Raw genomic sequence first — 21,214 nt, 5'->3', positions numbered from 1 at the left:
AATGAAGTACACTTCGCTATGGGCAACCAGGGATGCACAAAGGATAAGGGACAACAAAATATTCTGGGTGCTCATGGAGATGAACATCAAAATGGGGATTAATCACAAGCCACAGTTATCGCCCATGGTCTACAACACTCTACAGAGCTTCATAGAGTTGAAGGCATATTTCCACCATGTCTACATCAGGGTGTGGAAGGACCGTGTGAAGACGTGGTACGAGTTACCCTATTTGGTAACCGATGATGTCATCATCACGGTCCTTGAGTCTTGGCCACTAGAGTGGCGCGCTCCAGCTGGCTCTGCATTGGAAGCAGAGAAGTCCGCCATGTAGCAGAAGAAGGAAGAGGTGAAACTATAGATGGCACAGTTGGCAAGGAAGCGTAGGAAGGAAGAAGCAGGGGTTAAAGCCCAAGTGGCACGCAATGCTATGGAGTTGGCAGAAGAGCAACAGAAGATAGCAGAAGAAGAGTGTGAAGGACAGAAGTTGCCTTTACCTGAGCTGGAGATTGATACAGAGCAAGATGACACGGACCCGTAGACAGCGTCCACCCAGCTAAAATGTCCATGCCTAGGAGAGAAGGTAGGGCTGCGAAAGAAGGCGAAGGCTTCAAAGACTTCGTTTGACCTGATCACCCTCACTGAGGGGGATCTCCATGATATTGGTGAGACAGTGAGGGATGTCACCACGGAGACCCTCTAGCAACTTGAGGAGCAACACCAGATGGTTTTGGGGGCTCTCCGAACGTAGATATAAGAGTTGCAGGTGCGCACTCCATAGGCTGGCACTATGTCAACCAACCTCACAGTAGGAACGTCCATGGCTGAGGAAATGCTGCACGCTCGGATGACTAGCCTTCACTACTATAAACACTCCCAAGAAGCATCTGGAGAGCTAGAGTCAGTCACCTGATGAGGTGGCATGAAGTAAGTCGGTGCTCGGCGAGCTCTATCAGTTGTGTAATCTCTTAGCCAACCCACAATAGTGGTTCCAGATGGTACACTCGTTATAGAAAATGAGGTTGACAAGCCTATGGTCAATAGGTTGAAGGGAATTAGATTAAACGTGGCTATGCTCCCTTGGGAGACACTCTATATTTTGCAATATAGAGTCACTGCAGAACTACGAGCCAGGGAGCATCGCGTGCTCCAATTAATGAGCGAGTAGCGCATCAACATTGAAAAGTCGAGCTTGCAGTGTGACAAGGTAGTGGTGCAGAGTAGAAAAATAGTGCAAGTGGTGGAGGAAACCTACTAGATGGTCCCAAAGTTGGCCATCCAAGTAGAAGAACCAGTGGAGGCCCGCGTCCAAAAATTAGCAGCAGGGGTGTGTGAAACCAGAGAGGAAATGGCCAGGGTGCAGCTGGAGTTGAACCCTTCAGATAATAGAACTATAGTTGAAGGTGCAACCTTCAACTCTGCTAGAGGTTAAGGAACAACGTGCCACCGCAATCACGACAATAATAGTGGCGGTCAACAGTGCAGTGACGGACTCCAAAAAGTTGTTCGAGCATTCGTTTGAGGTCATCACCACCCTACAGGAGGACCTGAACATATAGTGCCTAGAGACAGAGATGTGTGAGCTGTGACAGAGATATGATGAAGTAAAAGGGACCCGAGAAATGGCTTCCCTTACACAGAGGCTTGCGAGGATGTAGCAGGCTAAAGCACTCAAGGATGAGGTCGATGTTTTGAAGACGCACTTATAGCCATGGATTGATGAGGTGTACACCATTACAACCTCCATTGAAGCAAAGCTCATGAAGTTGTAAGCAATATAGGAAAGGATCCAGGGTAGCAATTTAGCCACAGCAGTCACTGAATATTGCATCAAGGAAGTACAGCAGGTAGCCGCTCAGTGCACTGTCGAACTTGCAGATATCCAGTCAGAGTTGGGAGGTCTTCGCGTAAAGATCTCCGCACTAACAGAGTGAATCGAGTGCACATCATGATGTTTGTGTTGGGGTCCTGTTGGGTGCAGGATCCCCCATGGGAAGTTTTTTGGCTTAGAGCCCATAGTTTGGTCAAAGATTGTAATTTCGATGTAAAGACTCCACATTTTGTGGGTGCGGAGTGCGTAGTTTGTAAAAGAGTCATAGGGTTGTTCACCCTTAATTTTTTTATTGTAATGTCGGCTGTAGAGAGCTACCCATGGTCTGCAGACCATGGGATTGTATAAATAGAGTGAGGCTCGAAGTAGTTAAGACATCTAATCAGGATAAGGATGAAGAATTGAGTTCTATCTATGGAGAAAAGTCAAGTTTTGGGTCATAGAATAGGACAAGGCTCTACAGTTGAGTGTGCAGAGGCTTAGTAGTCCACAACTGGGTGCACGAACCCCTGCAACTGAGTGCGCAGGGTGAGTCGAGACTGTAAGTGTTGGAAGTATTAATAAAGAGAAGTTTCCTATCATTTCTGCGTATTTATTACCTATTTTATGGATTTGTTACATTGGATATAAATTTCACTTTGAATTCTTATATGATGCACGAATGTGTATAATTGTGTTGATTAAGTCAACGCAAGATAGAATAATTGTTTATGCGGAGGTAAGTAAGGTCTATTAAGAAGATAAGTAAGAAATGCGGTGTAGTTTGGGGAAATAGCGTAGGTCACTGCAACAACAGCACGAACGCATCTCAGCCCTTGGGTAGGGCTGCACGAAAGATGATTATAATAGATCGTAGATGTATTGAAGGTTAGAACAGTGCATGAAATGACTTGCACAAAGGCAGGCATAGTTGCACTAAACCGACATCAAAGACATCTCAAGGGTGCGGAAACGTGGTTCGAGCATCTCCCCATACTTCTTCAAGTGAGACTTCAATCTGCGCTCTACGAGTTGATGCCGAAAGGGCTAGTAGTGTAGGGATTTGTTTAGCTAAATAACTCTGAACCTGGGTCAGGCCCCCATAAGCCAACAAGTCTTCATCTCATGTTGGATGCCTTTTGGAAATATCAGATATCCCTTAATCTAAAGAAATGCATATTTTGCGTACCATATGGGATATTTTTGGGCCATGTAGTCTATAATTAGTAGGGGTTGATGGTAGATCCTACCAAAATTGTAGTAATTATTAATTTGGTGCCTCCCAAGAATGTCAAACAACATTGCACAATGTTGGGCCATACCGGGTATTACATGAAATTCATCAAAGAATATGCACACAAAACTGTGCCCATGGAAAAATTGTTGAAGAAGGATGCGACGTTTTTCTAGGACGAGGATTTCTAGAAAATCTTGGATGTCTTGAACGAAAATATGCTCACTGCGCCTATTGTAGTGTTCCCCAACCGGGAAAAGGAGTTCCATGTACATGTAGATTCATCCTGCATAGCATTAGGAGCTATGATGAACCAACCAGGTGAAGGTGATATCAACCATATAATAGAATTTGTGAGTAGAAAGTTGTCCAGGGAAAAAAAAATTATTCAAACACAGAGCATGAATGACTAGCAATGGTGTATGCACTACAGAAATTTGGGCACTACTTGTTGGGTGTGTAGTTTAAGATGTACACACACCATTCTTCTTTGAATTACTTGGTCAACAAGCCTGTGTTGGGAGGGAAAATATGTAGATGGTTGCTGCTCTTTCAAGAATATGACTTTGAGGTAATTGTGAAACCAAGGCAATTGAATGTTGGACCAGATCACCTCTCATGGATGGAGAATGGTGATGAACCAACAAATCTGGAGGAAGGATTTCCTAGTGCAAAACTATTTGTTGTGTGTGTCACAGATGACCATTTCACAGATATAATCCAATTATTATCTACAGGTATAGCTCCTGAAGAGTTTTTGGCATAATAAAAGAAGGAATTAGTGGTACGAGCTGTAGATTTTTCTTTCATCATAGGAAACTTTTATAAAATGGGGTCCGATGAAATATTGCGAAGGTATGTCCCAGAGTATGAACGGCAAAGTATCCTCACTGAAGTACATGGAGGGGTTGCGGGAGGACATTATGCGGGAAGAGAAACTGTGTACAAGCTCCTCCGAGTAAGAATATTGTGGTCGACTGTGCATAAGGACTCCAAGGCTTATTGAAGAGCATGTGATGTTTGTCAGAGAATAGGGAGGCCATCGCGAAAGGTTGAATTTCACTTGCACCCACAGGTGTCATTACAAGCATTTGATAAATGGGTGATAGACTTCGTAGGGCCACTTCAGCCACTGGGAAAGAAGACAGGTGCCAGATATATCATTATAATGACTAAATATTTAACAAGGTGAGCTGAGACACAACCTATGAAGGATTGTAGTGCAGGCACAACTGCGAAGTAAATCTTCGAGTATATTTTGTTTTGGTTTGGCTGCCCAAATATCTTATTGAGCAATAGAGGTTCACACTTCTTAAATGAAACAATTGTTTCTTTTCTCGAAGAGTTCTAGATGTATGACGAGAAGAGTACGACGTATCATATTGAATCGAACACAATGGAAGCATTTAATAAAATTCTGGAGAATTCCTTAATAAAGATTTGCAATATGAAGTGAAATGGCTGGGATGTGTTCATACCCATTGTTCTATGGGAGTACATAACTACCTGCAAAAAGTTGACTAGACAAATGTCGTTCTGATTGGTTTATGCATAGGAAGTTGTAATGTTTATGGAGTACATAGTGCCTAGTTTGTGGATTGCTATGGTTAAAGACATGGTTGATCAAGATACCATGGAATAATGGCTCGCACAACTCATTGAACTAGAGGAAGATCGCTTCTTGGTGTTCTTTCATCAACAAGTGCAAAAGGATGGTGAAAAGGCATGGCATGATCACCATATAAAACAATGCACCTTTAAGAATGACAATTTGGTATTGTTGTATGACATTAAGTTCACAAGGATTATGGGGAAGTTCCAAATGCATCGGCTAGGGCCATATGTTATTAAGGAGATTACGGATGGAGGCACAGTTTAGCTCGTGAAGCTGAATTGGGAAATGTTTCTAGGAAAGGTCAATGGGAGCTGATTAAATTTGTACAGGGGTGATCCTACCCCGCACAATGACTATATGGAGGTGGGATAGTCTTAGTGCTTCAATAAGTTGTAAGGGAGTGTGTGGCTATAAAATACACTACCAAAAGGAAGGTTGGGTGAAGTGAAGCGGGTGCGCGGAGAATCAAGGCAAGGTGCAGAGGAGAGCTATGATGAAGGAGTTGCACTAGGATGGTGGGTGCCATGCAGCCTGGGTAGAAAGTGACCATTGGAAGCACTTTAGCTGATTGGATAGTGATTTTCCCATTAAAAGGAGTGGGGGGGAGAATTTATGGAGCATATCTTTGTAAATATGCTGCCAAAGATGCATTAATGATAGGGATTTGGAGTGAACAAATGGATTTAAGTTCAAATTGAGCTATAGATACGACATGCCTCTCCACATTCGAACACTTTGCTTCTTGAGAATTTTCCTTACGTTTTTGCACCTTATTTTTTGCCACGAGAAGTGTTGTATATCTGATAGGGATTGGGAAAGAATTAAAGAGCATAATTCATAGTCGATGTTCACAAATTTAACAAATTGGAAGTGCGAGATATTCATTGAGAGAATGACTGCGACTCAACCTGAAATGGAGCTGGCCAACCTATACCTACAGGGTTGCCTACTAAAACACCTAGGTTGCCAAGGCATAAGCCATATGATTTCATGGTAAGAGATAAGAAGCAGAAGCAGCTTATGCAAGCACTAGTGTGGCAATTTCTACGGAAAAATCTGACAGAAGTTCGCTAGAAGGAAAATATAGATAGGTCCAAATAGCAGAAGGAAACCTTAGACTTTGATGAGGAAGAACAAAATGGATGAATCGAGGAGATTGATTTCAAGGAGGCTCAGCCAATCACTTGACTACCACCATATATCCCACTAAGGAAAGCCACAACTAAAGTTCCCAAATATCCAGACTCTGTGAAGTTCATGGTATCTACACCTTTACTACCAGAGAATGTGTCATTTGAGGGAAATATGATGGCCCGAATACCTTATCTAAAAATGGAGGATTGTGATTTTGGGGACCATGAGATGTTCCCATAGCTAGCACCAAGCGAATACCTGAAGAAGGTATATTATGAAAAATCAAAGGTCAGCCGATTAGAGTGGATGAAATGGGTGGCTGAAGTTGGGTGTGTGGGGTTACTAAACATGCTATGGGTACTGCATTTTAGCCAAAGTGCTATCAACAGATTTTGTGTGCATAAAATTTTGACACTGGTGCATGATGGGTGCCTCTGGTTGGGAGGGTCCATCCTGATTATTGACATACTAATCCACAGAATAACATTTCTACCATACCAAGGAGTGAACCCTATAGAGGTGTTTGTAGGAAATTCGCAGCAGAAAAAGGTTCTGGACCAAATGAAAAGTGATTTTTGTCTGGTAAAGAAGTCGTGCGGGTATTCCATTCATTCAATCTCAGATGGTGTAGTGCAGTTCGTTGCACAAAATTTGGCCTATAAAATCATGCAAAAGTACCGTGCGGATGAAGTACCAACACTAATAGTTTCTTTGGCTTTGCAGTGCCCGAAAGGAGTCCAGTACAACTAGACTCAATACTTGTGTCACAAATTTTTGGAAGACTATGGAGAGGTCCAGGATGAGGGAAAGGCTTTCCACAACGTGTTGTTATTGTTGTTGATCACATTGGTGGCATGGAGGATGCGATAAGAAAGCTAGTTCCCTCACCATGATTCAAAACTACCTAAGGCCACGAAGTTTGCTTCACTATGGACGACTAAAGACCTTGAGCGTGTCATGGAGACGAAAATATTCTGGGTGTTATTTGAGTCAGAACTGAGAATGGTAATTAGCTAGTGGCCAAGGTTATCACCAATCTTACACACGTAGTACAACAATGTTGCACATTTCAAGGCAAATTTTTATAATCTAAACATTCACGTGAAGAAAGATGCCATGCACACATGGCACAATTTGCGATACTTGGTCACCGAGAATGATATTCTAGGCATAGAAAATTTTAGGGGCGAATGTTCGCCCTTTGGGGAAATTAAGGGGTTTTAAATTTTTAGTGGGCGAATATTTTGTATCATAGTACATTTTTACAAATCACCTCAAATATCCCACCTTATTTTAAGGGAGAGGGTAAAAAAGGTAAATTTATCCCTTGAAATTAGGAGTTACAACCTTCCATTTGCCCATTTTCATGAATAGGTTTTATTTAAGTGAATCGATTCACCCATTTCCAAGAATAGGTTTTATTTAAGTGAATCCTATGGGCCAAAGGCCCAAATACCATATTTATAAAAGAGGTATGGTAAATTAATAAAAATTAAATAAATGAGAGGTATGGTAAATAAATAAATAAAAATTTATATTTACTCCATAAGTCACCTTATATACATTCAAGGGTGTAAACAAATAAAAATATAAGTAAAGTGGAGGTATGGTAAATAAATAAAACATCTTTTTATACTTACTCAAAAGGTATGGTAAATAAATAAAAATATAAATAAACTAGACGCATGGTAAATAAATAAAACCTCTTTTTATATTTAGTCCATAACCCTCATTCTATTTATGAAGGCTTAAGAAAGAGGTTTTATTTAAGTGAATCCTATGGGCCAAATAACATATTTGTAAAAGAGGTATGGTAAATTAACAAAAATATAAATAAATGAGAGTTATGGTAAACAAATAAAACATTTTTTTATATTTACTCCATAAGTCACCTTATATTTAAGGACACTCAAAAAATGCTTTATATTTAGGTGAAACCTATGGGCAAAATACTATGGGACAAATACCATGGACTAGATTGTTATTAATACCATGAAAAAAAACATTATTAACCCTAATATTAGTATTAATAAAAATAAAATGGCACATGGTATTGAACCATGGTATTCACCAAAATGGCACATGGTATTGACCCATGGTATTCACCTGGAATGTAGCCTATTTAAATGGGGGAATTAAACTAGCATAGATCCATCTTTACTCTGGATCTACTAACCCCTGAGAGGTATCAAATATCGTGATATGCAAACTAGCATAGAGTGAAAAAATATTTGATCCGATCAAGAGTAAAAATAGATTTTGTAATTTAATGTATGTTAAACATTTTAGCTTGGTTAAAATAAAAAATAAAATAAAAATCAACTATTAATTTTATTAATTTTTATAAATTACTAATAGTAATTTTTAAGCTCTAGGTTTATGATAACCCATGGTATTGACCCATGGTAATACCATGGTATTCATGTGAGCATAGACTATTTAAAGGGGAAATTCTATCATCTTAGATCCATCTTAATTCTGGGTCTACCAAGTGCTCAGAGGGATAAATAGATTTCATTGCCCTAATAGTGGTAGACGTGGAGTTAAGTTGGATATAGGTTGGTTTTTATGATAATGAAGATATTAAATAGACTTAGGAAATTATATTGTAAAACCATCTCAAGGTGAATGGTTAAAGCATAGACATTGGACAAGTATATTTGTATACTTCTGTTTTAAACTGAAACAAATCCAGGGCTAAAAGGAATGGATTGATTGCACTAGTCATCCTTCCATAACTTTCCAACATATGCTGGAGTAAACATATTGTAATTTGGGTAATTTTTCTAATTGCAAACAGGAACATACTTGTGTATTGGAAAGGTGGTTATGAGGTCCCTAGAAGTGTTGAATTTGAATTTTTCTTGGTTTTATATATAGTATTAGGTTTTTTCTCATGCTTTCTGTCAATGGCATGGGTGATTTTTATCCTACACCAACTAGGTTATCGATATGTAGGTTTGGTAATTTTGATTTCAAAAGATATTTTAAAGACATGCAATGATTTCATTTGTGTATTGAATAAACACAAAATTTTATAATTGAGTAAAATATTCGCCATGCCTGGTGAGAGATTCGCCAAAAAATTATATATACATATCATATTATTGATAAAATCGTCTTCCATTTTTCCTATATACCATGGAGATTTGCCCATTTATTATACATGTAAATTTAGGGGGGGGCTCTTAAAATTTTCCCTGATTCTAGGGGTTGTCAGTAAGTGGCCAAGTGCTTGTCTCACCCTTTTTGATGCTGACGCAAGTACCAGTAAGATTACTAAAGGTGCAGCAGCGCAGGCTATGGCGACGACCACAACAGAAAAGCAAAAGAAGAAGGAATCACAGAAGACTTCTTCTAAAGAGAAGTCCACGAGAAAAGAAAAGGATACGCAGCAGAAAGAAGACGCTATAAAGGATAAAGAGGCAATAAACGAAAGGGTCTCTACCAAGGTGACCGATGTGCCCGAGGTGAATACTACCACTACATCGCAAGCCACCATTGACCTTAGTGAGTCAGAAACAGAGTTCACTAATGTCAAAAGGGAAATAGAGGGTGAAGAAGAAGGAGGCGCGAGCTTGGAATCCCCCTTTGTCGTTAAAAAGAGGCATAATAGGAGTTCTACAAGGTTGTGTAAGAAGCAGAAATATGACAAGACGGCCAGCACGACGCATCTGGTCCTCATAGAGGGAGACTTCGACGAGATTGGTGATGTGGTCCACGATGCCATGGACAACCTTTGGGGCCACATCGAAGAACATTACCAAAAAACACTAGGTAAGGTGTAGTGGGGTCTACGGGAATTGCAGGTCCAAACAGGTCTTAAGCAAGCAAACCTATAAAAGGCGAGTGGGTCAGACTTAGCAGCGAAACTTACTGTGGACCTCCACACAGTACAGCTACTATAAGGGTCCCTACAAGTTGACTCAGTAGAACGCAAGGCACACATATTACACATGAAGGACTTAATTCTAAATCTCATGAGACTTTCCATTCAAACGCTACACGAGCTACATCAAGGGGTGTTCTATGAGCTCAAAATTCAAGAACAATGTGCAGTGTTGATCATCAACGAGGTTAAAACCTATAATCAACAGATGTTCAAGGAAAATGAATAGGCCCTCAAGGAAAGGGAGGAAGTGATGACACGTGTTCAGTAGTTAGAAGCAGCAATAACACATGCCTGCAGTGAGCTTCCCGAGCTCTAGATCCCAGTAGAAGCAACCTCTATAAAAAAAGATTCACAAGCTCACTGCTGCAGTAAAGGAGTCAAAGGCATAAATTGGTAAAGTTATATTTGAGCTGCAGTTGCAAATCTCTGAGCTACAACTGAAGCTGCAAACCACTACTCCTGCAGAAGTTATAGAGAAACACAAAGATGCTATTATAGAGGATATGGCTACCTTAGAAGTTTCCATCAAGGTCTGCACTTAGTTGTTCGAGAAAGCCATGGAATTTTGGACCTCACTACAGGAGGATCCAACTCTACAGAAGATTTAAGTTGGTATTTGGGAGAAGCGAAGGCAGTTCAATGAGATCTGGTCAACAACACGAACCTTAGCACCATTGCAAAGGTTCACCCTATTACATGAGGGCAAGCTCACCCATAGTGAAATTGATGAGATGCATCAAAAAGAAGCAATCATATCTTCATGGATTCATTCCTGTCCAGATGAGGCAAGTTATTTGATGATGTCGGTATAGAGCGGGCTGAAGGCCATGCAATAGACACAGAGAACTGTGGGCCCTTCAGTCAAAGACCCCACCACCCAAAAATTGGTTGAAGAAGTCTGACAGGCCGTTGTGCAGGGGATAACAAACCTGCAAGTGTTGAAGATTGAATGTAGTGGGATGCAGGCAAAGATTGAGGTTCCACCAGTAGAGTCACTCGAGGACGAGTCACCACATTGTGTTGGGGGCTTGTTGGGACAGGGTCACCTGGGGGCAATTTTGTAATAGTTTTTGTTATTTTGGTAAAGTTTTTGCATTTTGAGGACCTGAGTGCGAAGGTTTTTAGAAGTAAAAGGGCTTTAGGAAGGTGAAAGTCCCTTAGTGTGCTAGAATTTAAGTTGTTTTGTGACCCACCCATGGTTTGCGAACCATGGTATTGTAAAGAAATATGTTATACAAAGGAGTCATAGTGAGTCATAGGAGATAAACAATGATTGAAGATATATGTATGGTCAAGTGAACTAAGTCAGAAGAGTCTATTCTATGTACTTAGGCGAAGGGGAAGGCTCCTACAGTTGTGTGTGTAGATGCCTTGGTAAGTCTGTAGATGAGTGCGTGGGCCCCTGCAGTTGGGTGCATAGGGAAGAAAGAGTCTATAACAGAAGGATTGAACATAATAAAGAATATTTTGGAAGCAATATTTGTGTATTTGTGCCTTTATGTTTACTTCTTCATTTTCTGTGTATTCACTTTGTTTTCTACATTTATCATAAGAAACACTTAATTGATGTGTGAAAGTAGTAGATCTGTTAGTTTACTTGATGTTATGAATGGTTAAAGAAATCAACACAGAGTTAGAAGTTGTTATCTATAAGTTATCATAATTTACGCAATTCAAGGGTTAGGGTTTGTGAAGGTGGGATAAATCCCTAGAAGTAACATAAACCCATCACATAGACCTCTGGATGCAGAAACTTGGTTCTGTCATCCCCTAATACTACCTTAGGTTAGCCTGCAACCTACGCTATTCAAGTTGTTTCCGAGAGAGCCGAGAGTGTAGGGCTTTGTTGGTTGGCACAATTAACTCTGAACTTGGGTCCAGACCCCCCTAAGCCAAAAGTAACCCAACACTACCCCACAAGGTACCCCTACCAACACTCCCCTACAAGATAATCTTACTAACAATTCATCGGAAGGTCATCCCACAATGGCTAATAACATTAAAATACCATTTGTAGCTTCACTAAACCTCCTAGATCTTATGAAGCTTACAAATGTCCCATGGCACATAATGCCCAATGGCCCCCTATGCCAACCAAATTATCATTATATGTACCCAAGTTCAAAGGAAAATAGTGGGAAGGCCATGCCATCCATATCATAACCATTCATTTACGGTGTTCCTCCATTAGCGTTATCGAGGACTTATTTCAACTAAGAATTTTTCAATGCGCCCTCGTAGGGCCTATTTTGAAATGATATGCTAGTGAGGCTACATGTTCACATCAAACCTTGAGTCTTTAGAAAAATATTTCATCACCTTCTTCCAACTCCTATTATTCCATGACACAAGGCTAGAATTACTAGCCCACTTTCGATAGACTACATTCACTCATATTTCATATCATGTTTATGAATGCAAAAAGCATCATAACCTTTGCAAAGTGGACATAACAACCCCTATTCTTCTAGATTTCTTCTTGAAATCACTTTTCCCATCATTGCAAAATATGTTACAACTACCTTGTCACAAACATAAGAAGAATCTATCATTAAAGCTCAATAGTTTGAGCTTATTTACACAGAATTAGGGTACCTCTACTCTCTTATCCCAGACACTCTCTACTTGCAATCATTTATTCAATATAAACTTGGAGCATTAAATGTTGTTGATGGGTTGATTGGTAACCTCACCTAGACTCAACTAGGGATTTCCCTTCCATATCCTGGTAATATGTATGCCATGCAACATGTTATCCTCAACAAAGTCCCAAGGCTGAGAATGGAGATCAGCGAAGGTAACCTCAAACTACTTAGGGTTCAACAAATAGCCCTGCTAAATGAGAGAGGGCTCTCTCTATGAGATCACAACCAATGTTGACTAGAGTGAGAAAAGATGTTAGGCTAGTTATTACAGCACTAGGGTTTTGTAGATTTAGGGTTTGTTGGATCAAAGGTACAAATTAGCGAAGTAGGTCACATCTTGAAAGGTTCAGTTACATGAGATATAAAGGAGGAAGGTAGAGATATTTTTGTGATAGCTTAGGAGTTGGTCGATGTAGTGTAGGGTTGAATAGGTAAAAAAATAAAGATGAGCATGTGAACCATGATACCTCTATTAGAAGACTAAGCACATAAATGAGATTCCTAACAAAACAAATATTAATTAAAAGAATTATGTTTAATACCTCTTAGGAAAATCACTAACAATCATAGATATGGAAAGGAAACTATTTTATCATTCATATAAATGTTTAATAGGAGAAAAAAATACGACAAGAATTCTTGAATAATAGTTGCAACTTGGCCTTTGATTTCCTGTAAAACATGATGAAGTACAAGCTACAAGATTTCCACTCTCTGGTGTCCAACCATGAATCTGACTGAAAACTAGATACATATATACCAAAAGAAAACTTCCCCACTCTCAAGGGTCAAATCCCTCAGTATAGGAACAACTTACATGAATTTCTCAACCAAAACCTAATGACTAGGGAGGTTGGAACAAATTCTCCATTTAGACTTTGACTGAATTGTTTCTCATAAATGAGGCCTAAAATTACATCAAAATTACTCTAAAAAACTCATTTACCTTATTTTACATCAATTAAACTCACAACATGAGGAATTACATCATAAAATCCATGTTTTACCGAAGAAAACACAAAATTTGGACAAACAGGCAAAAGCGCAGTGCCACCTGCAAAAGTGCAACACCATGAGGCATAAACACAACACCAACTTTGAGGGGGTTTTTGAAGGCCTTGCATTGCTTCAAATTTTTATATGAATATACCAATGGAAATCTTTGGATGTCTAGTTGCCATTAGAGACCTCAAGCAAGCAAAGCAAACACTCCAAGACCAAGAAAAACGCATTATCCCACAACTACTCCAAAAGCATAGCGCCTAGACCAGTAAGGTGGCAGAAAGTGGTTTTTTGACCTATTTTTGGGCATTTTATTCAAATGTGTTTTCTAACAAGGAACCCAAAGTGGATAGCTAGCATGTATAGGTCATTGTCTATCCATCCATATAAACTTTTTGGCATTTGGAGGTCTAAGGAAAAATTGCAGCGCCAAGGCACTCCGCTTTTGGTTGAACTGTTCTTCCAATTTATGCCAAAAGTCACAAAAACTCAAAATTGGTCAAATTTTCTTCAAAATCACTTCAAGTTTTGTCCATGAAGCTCTAAAATGAAATTTCAATCAAGGAGGGAGGCCTTAGTTAGCAAGTCAAGTTTATATTTCTTTTTTGCGTCCTTAGGGTTTGCCTTAACTTCATTTTTAGCTACTTGATTCTAACTTGGGAGACCTTGTTTCTAATAGAGTAGTGCATTTCCATATGCCTCTAAATTTTAGTGGCCCTATTGGCCCTCTCAAGGAGCTTCTCCAAGTGGAAATTAACTCTATTCAGCCAATTTTCCCTATTCTCCTCAAAATCTTCTTCAATGGACTTGTCATTGTTTTGCTGCCTCGGTGGAGAGGATGTTTCAATGATTTTCTCTTCTTTCCCCTTCAAACCTCTTATCTTAGGCCTTTTAGGCTTGAACTAAAAACCAATGTCTTCAATCTCTTCCAATTTTATCATTGTTTTACCTCTGGCACCATCCTTCTCCAAATCTACTATAGATTTATCAAGCAAAAGTTGCTTGACTTTGAGCTATTTGTTTTCTTGCTGAAGGAAAGAAATCAAAAAATATGCCTTGTACAACCTACTCTTCAGCTCTCTAATCTTAGCTTCTTTCTCTTGGATGATCTTGTCAGAAAATTTGACCTCCTCATGCACTTCTATATCTACCCTATCAGTGTTAAGATGAATCTGTGCTTCTTCATCCAACGATGTCTCATGCTGATGTGATGATGTAGGCTTGGCCCTTTCAAAAATGTCTGTAGAAAACATGAGCCTTTTCCTTCTTGTATAGGTCTTGGTAATTTCTGCCCTAGGAGTTCCTGTGATGGGCCTTCTTTTGGAAGCCACTTCTTGTTGTGTTGGAGAAGACAAAGGAATAGTGATGCCCTACCTAACCTAACCAGTGACCAAATATTTATTGAAAACCTATTTCAAACCATAAAAATTTACAGTAGGACCTTATAAAAAAACTTTGTAAGAGCATATTGGATCACTAGTGACTGATAGGACTCATAGACACTAAAATTGGCTCCAGCTAGGGATGGCAGCTCCTTTAGGAGGTGTCAAGAACACCTCAGACTAGGAAGCCTTGTTCATTGGGCAATGTAGTCATTGCAACTATAATCCTCAAAATGGCCCAAATCAAACTAAAATATGAACTGTACATTGTCAACTGCAAACTCTGCTGGAAATTGACATCGAAAAATATGCTCAAAATATTGAACTTATTCATCACACCTTATCTACTCTAACTGATCCATAAATGCTCTGATCAAGTGAAGTCAAAGATCTAGCGTAACCAATCAAGTACGTGTCTACTTGAATGATGCTTGTATTCAACTCCACCAAGCATAAAGAAAGACTTAGAAGATAACAACTCAATTTGATACCTAATTCCAAAACCTGTGTTGGTGAATAAAACAAACTCCACTTTTTCTGATGCTTGCAAAAGATTGCCCATGGGGTCTTGAAAATCATGAAACATTACCTCTTGTTGATAAGCAAAAAGAAGGGAGATGCTTTCAAATATAATGTTTGATTGTTATTCTTCATTTGGTTTATCCTTCTTAAATGGAAATGAAACAATGTGATCTTGCATACCATCCAGATTAGAGACAAGATTTGTATGCTCATGCAGATATTCAATAGAGGTAGCCAAATCATCATCAACACAAATATCTACAAGTGGCTTTTCATGTATATCAGAAAAAGAATTGTCTAGGCTTTGAAAAATTCCATATCTTGATCATTTGAAGGTTGTTGAACATGTTCATCAAAATCAAGACAACAAACTTGTTGTACACTGTTTTTGACCCCAACAGATAAATCATGACTTTCTAGAGTTTCTATACAATCAAACTCAAAATTATGATCTACACATATTTCTTCCCGAATTAAAAGATCAGAATAGGAAAGGAATGAAGGGAATCTGGAAAGGACATCTTTATATATATCTCGATCACTTGAAGATTGGCAAGACTACTGCAAATTATTATAAACTTCAGATGATGGAAGATCACTATAATATTTTGAATAATTCTTCTCAAGCTCACTATCATCCAGGGTATAATCCATGATCTTCTCATGGTGGTGAAAATGGTTTTCATTCAAAGAATCCAAAATTTCATCATCCATAAACTCTTCATCGCCATAAGCACTTTCTAGATCTTGAGTAAAATTCTCAAGTGATCACAACAATCCTTAATCAAAAGCAAAGAAAGATAGGTTTCTCTATACTTATCAAAAATACTGAGTGAAAATATTTGAGAGAATAAATACAAGTAGGAGGAAAGATTTCATACCAAAACTGTCGTTTTCTTCTAATGTGATCATGAACATCTTCATTAAACAATCTTCATGAAAATTAATCCTCAACTTACGCACCTTTTCCATCTCTAATTTTTAACAAGTATGTTTTCCAATCTATCTGAGGCATATGATTTGGAAATCCTGCAACATGGTCTGGATGCATAGTAGCATACTTTCTGGATTGAGAACTCATTTCGATTTCTGGATCTCAATGCCAGTAGAGTCTTTGAATCAAGTTGGAGTCACCAGGTGAATGTTTCAGCCTTCATATGTGTCTGACCACTCTCGACCATCAACAAATCAGATCTAAAATTTGATTATCTTTCCTGGGGAATATGAAACTATTCACTTCCCAACAACAATGCCAAAATGTTATCCTCCACAATGTCCCAAGGCTAAGAAAGGAGATCGACAGAGGTAACCTCAAACCACTTAGGGTTCAACAGCTAGCCATGTTAAACTAGAGAGGGCTCTCTCTATGAGCTCACATCCAACAATGACTGGAGCGAGAAAATATGTTAGGCTAGTTATTACATCACTAGGGTTTTGCAGATTTAGGGTTTGCTAGATAAGAGGTACAAATCAGGGAACTAGGTCAAGTATTCAAAGGTTCAGTTGCATGAGATATAAAAGAGAAATGTAGGCATGCTTTTGTGATAGGTTAGGATTTGTTTGATGTATTTTAGGGTTTAATAGGTAAGAAAATGAAGATGAGCATGTGAACCATGAATTCATTTGTCGGAAGACTGAGTGCATAAAATGAGATTCCTAACAAAACAAAGCTTAATTACAAGAATTATGTGTAATACCTCTTATGAAAATCACTGAAAAGCATAGATATGGAAAGAAAACTAATTTATCATTCATATAAATGTTTGATAGGGGAAAAAAATACCACAAACTCACACCACAAGAATTCCTGAATAATAGCTGCAGCTTGGCCTTCGATTTCCTGTAAAAATATTTTGAAGTACAAGCTACAAGATTTCCACTCTCTGATGTGCAACCTTGAATCTCAGTAAAAATAGGTACATATAGAAAAAAAACAATTTCCCCACTCTCAGGGGTTGAATCCCTCAATATAAAAACATCTTACATGAATTTATCAACCAAAACCTAATGACTAGGGAGGTTGGAACAAATCCTCCATTTAGACTCGTTTCTCATAAATGAGGCCTAAAATTACATCAAAATCACTCTAACAAGCTCATTTACCTTCTATTACATCAATTAAACTCACAATATGAGGAATAAAATCATAAAATCAAAGTTTGACTGAAGATAACTCGAAATTTGGACAAACAAGCAAAAGCGCAGTGCCACCTACAAAAGCGCAGCGCCATCAGGCATAAGTGCAACACCAAATTTGAGGTTTTTGAAGTCCTTCCACTGCTCCAAATTCAACTCTGAATATACCAATGCAAAGCTTGGGATGTCTAGTTGTCACTAGACACATTAAACAATAAAAATTGACACTTCAAGACCAAGAAAAACTCATTCTCTCACAACTACTCCAAAAGGCAGTGCCTAGTCCAATAAGGTGGCAGAAAGTGGTTTTTTGACATGTTTCTGGGCATATTCTTCAAACATGTTTGCTAACAAGGCACCCAAAGTGGATATTTGGCATGTATGGGTCATTATCTATCCATCCATATAAACTTTTTTGCATTTGGAGGTCTAAGGAAAAAGCGCAGCGCTAAGGTGCCGCATTTTTCACTGAACTATTCTTCTGGTTTATGCCAAAAATCACAAAAACTCAAAAATGTTCAAAATTTCTTCAAAATTGCTTCAATTTTGATACATGAACCTCTAATATGAAATTTCAAGCAAGTATGGAGGCCTTATCTAGCAATTCAAGTTTATCTCTCTCTTTTTTCCTCCGTAGTGTTTGCCTCAACTTCTTTTTCAGCTGCTTGATTCTGACTTGGGAGACCTTGTTTCTAGTACAGTAGTGAATGCCCATATGCCTCTGAAATTTAGTGGCTCTGTTGGCCCTCTTAAGGAGAAATTGAATATATTAAGCCAATTTTCGTTATTTTCCTCAAAATCTTCTTCAATGGACTTTTCAATGGTTTGTTGCCTTAGTGGAGAGGACATTTAAGTGATTTTCTCTTCTTTCCTCTTCAAACCTCTTGTCTTAGGCCAACTCGTATGGTTGTTGTGATGGATGTAGGCTTGGCCCTTTCAACAATTTCTGGAGAAAACACAAGACTTTTCCCTCTTGTGTAGGTCTTGGTCATTTATTCCCTAGGAGTTCTTGTGATAGGTCTACTTGTGGAAGACACCTCTTGTTGTGTTGGAGAAGACAAAGGAGTAGTGATGACCTACCTAACCTAACCAATGACCAAATTTTTATTGAATACCTATTTGAAACCATAAAAATTTGTAGTAGGACCCTATCAAAATCTTTGTAAGAGCATATTTGATCACTGATGATTGACAAGACTGACAGACACTAACACAACCATCCTTTCAATCATTCCCTAGGACATCTGCAACACTAGCACCATCAAATGATAGATATTATCCCAACCAAAATGTGCCCCCTCACAACCCTCCCCTCCAAGGAAATTAGTACCCCAAATGCACTTTGGAAGGAACTTCAATCACCCAACATCCTTACACAAACCCTAATCAAGGGAATCTTTATTTTCCTCTCCCAACACCATAAAAAGATTAACTCTCATCTCAGCAAAATGTGGGGTTTAATTTTTTTTAACCTTCATTCCCTCAAAAATAGCAATCATTTGAATAGCTCAACATTGGGAACCTTTCCAATAAAAATAAAAATAAAGGGGAGAATAAGTAAAAAGGAGATCAAGGAATGGTGGGTTACCAACAATAGAAACAACAATAGAGGGTGTCAACTAGGGGAAATCCCCATAATCAAAACCAAATCCAAAACCATGGTACAAATATTTTTCAAAAGCAAAACAATAATGTTGGTCTCCAAAATAGGCATCATTTTTACATTTACAGAGAGTATGGAAACTATACCCATCATTTCCCTCAACTCCCAGAGTTGAAATGAATGAGAGAGGCTAGGGGGTAGGGGGAGCGAACTAGTAGCATGTTCTATTGCAAGATATGTTGCCCCATTAAGGAGTGATAACTACTCAACATGAGGTTGGTCCTCCCCAATATAAAAACAACATTACATGTAGTTCAAATGAAACCTCTAGTCGTGACATCTACATTCAAGGAACAAATGTCCTACTACAAACATGAATTCGTGATTATGTAGCCCCTCCAAACCTAATCCCTCAATGTCAACAATACCTATTACAAATTCAGATATGCCACCTTTTACCATACAATGGTCTCCCATTGAACCTATCTCCAAGATTGTGAAGGTACCATTATGTTGCAAAATCCATAATTTAAAGGAAGCATATAACTATAGTATTGTTGATGACCTTGCACAATCTCCACCAACCATGTCGGCATTGGAGGTCCTTCAAACATATCCAACTCAATGGAAAGCACTCATTTCCACATTAGGTATAATTGATCCTTTGGATTCACTCTTAATAACCTTTGACTTGCAAAAGTCAAAACCATGACTACCATCCATAGTCACATTCTAGATTCTAGTTACCATTCGAAATGTCACTATCCCTCACTACATTATAGATGAGGTGACATCCACTTGTATTATGTTGAAGTTAGTTTGGAAAAAACTAGGATCCCCCATGCTCACTACTTCCTCCATCACATTGAGGACATATGATGCTCATCCCTCATTAGTTATTGGACTCTTTCAAAACATCCCAATAAAACTTGCTGAAAAAATAGTTCTCATAGATATTGAAGTCCTAGATGCCCCTCTCAATTATAACATCTTGCCTAGATGAAGCTACATGTATGCCATGAAATTTATGGCATCATCGGTGTTGCACACCATGATGTCCCCCCACAATTTGAAGACTGTTTCCATTGACCAATTGACACATTATGAGACAAGGACTTCTTCATCCCCTGATTGTGTTTTACCCTTTGTTGGGTCCTTAATCAAATTGTTCCCTTCCTTGACCAAAGTTAGATTAGGAATGCTATTTTCACCAACACTTTTCACACCATATCTACTTGTTCACGTTTTTAGATATTTGGGAATCTTAATATAAACCCACACCCACTGCAAGTTAATTTGGAAGAGCCTCATCCCAGACGATACTTCTCCCATTCATCCTCAGGAGACCATCACGAAGATACTCACACTTACTAGTGCTAATGGCACATAACATCATATTCACTTCATTTATTATTTTGTAGGAACCATGATTAAATTTGTCTTCTCATCATTCCACAATATCGATATCAGTTCACCCATAACAAATATTGCACCACCTATGACTGCATGACTTCACCCATCTATTCATTGTCAGCATCTCTTGGTTCTAGGGTGGAAAGTATGGAATCATTCCCTTGCTTGTCAACTAGCACTTCCATGTTCCAACCAATGCCACATTACCTATCCTCACCTCCATCACAACTTTTGAGCCTCTTTGATATTGAGAATGATATCTTGGAGGCCATGATAGAGCTTGAATTTCCATGGGACACCATGAATCATCACTATTTCTTCCTCCTAGGTAATACATGCACACCTACTAAAGCACGAGCTAATACCATTTGTGTGGTAGAAACCCAATATTTCCTATCTGTAGGCCATGCATATTGGCTTAAAAACCCCTTTCCCATGCTCAATGTTTTCTAAGAATGGAACATGTCTAATATCTCACCCACTTTTAATGTAGATATAACAACTAAACCTGGCATCGTCAAAGAGATCTCGTTGGGGGGAGATTATTCACCTAAAGAAGGTACCTCATTGTTGATGGTGCTGGACCCGCCAACATGTCAGGGGATCTCCCTAGTAAGAAGTCCCAATTAGACCACAAACCATTTGGTATAGGAGTCCCAGCAGTGGGTCATATGGTAATGCCTTCACCATGGCTTCAGACATAGGCAAGTAAGATGTCCCTATTGGTAGCAAGGGTGTGACAACTACAGTAAGTCAAGGAAGGTCCATGAGAGATTCTAACACACTGAGGGTGAGGTCATTGCACCCCTTGGAAACCTGTAATAGT

The sequence above is a fragment of the Pinus tabuliformis genome, chromosome 6 (assembly GCF_031772625.1).
Source record: "Pinus tabuliformis cultivar Carrire ecotype Pingquan chromosome 6, CPIR1, whole genome shotgun sequence".
Taxonomy (NCBI): Eukaryota; Viridiplantae; Streptophyta; class Pinopsida; order Pinales; family Pinaceae; genus Pinus; species Pinus tabuliformis.
Note: the sequence above shows the minus strand (reverse complement) of the source record.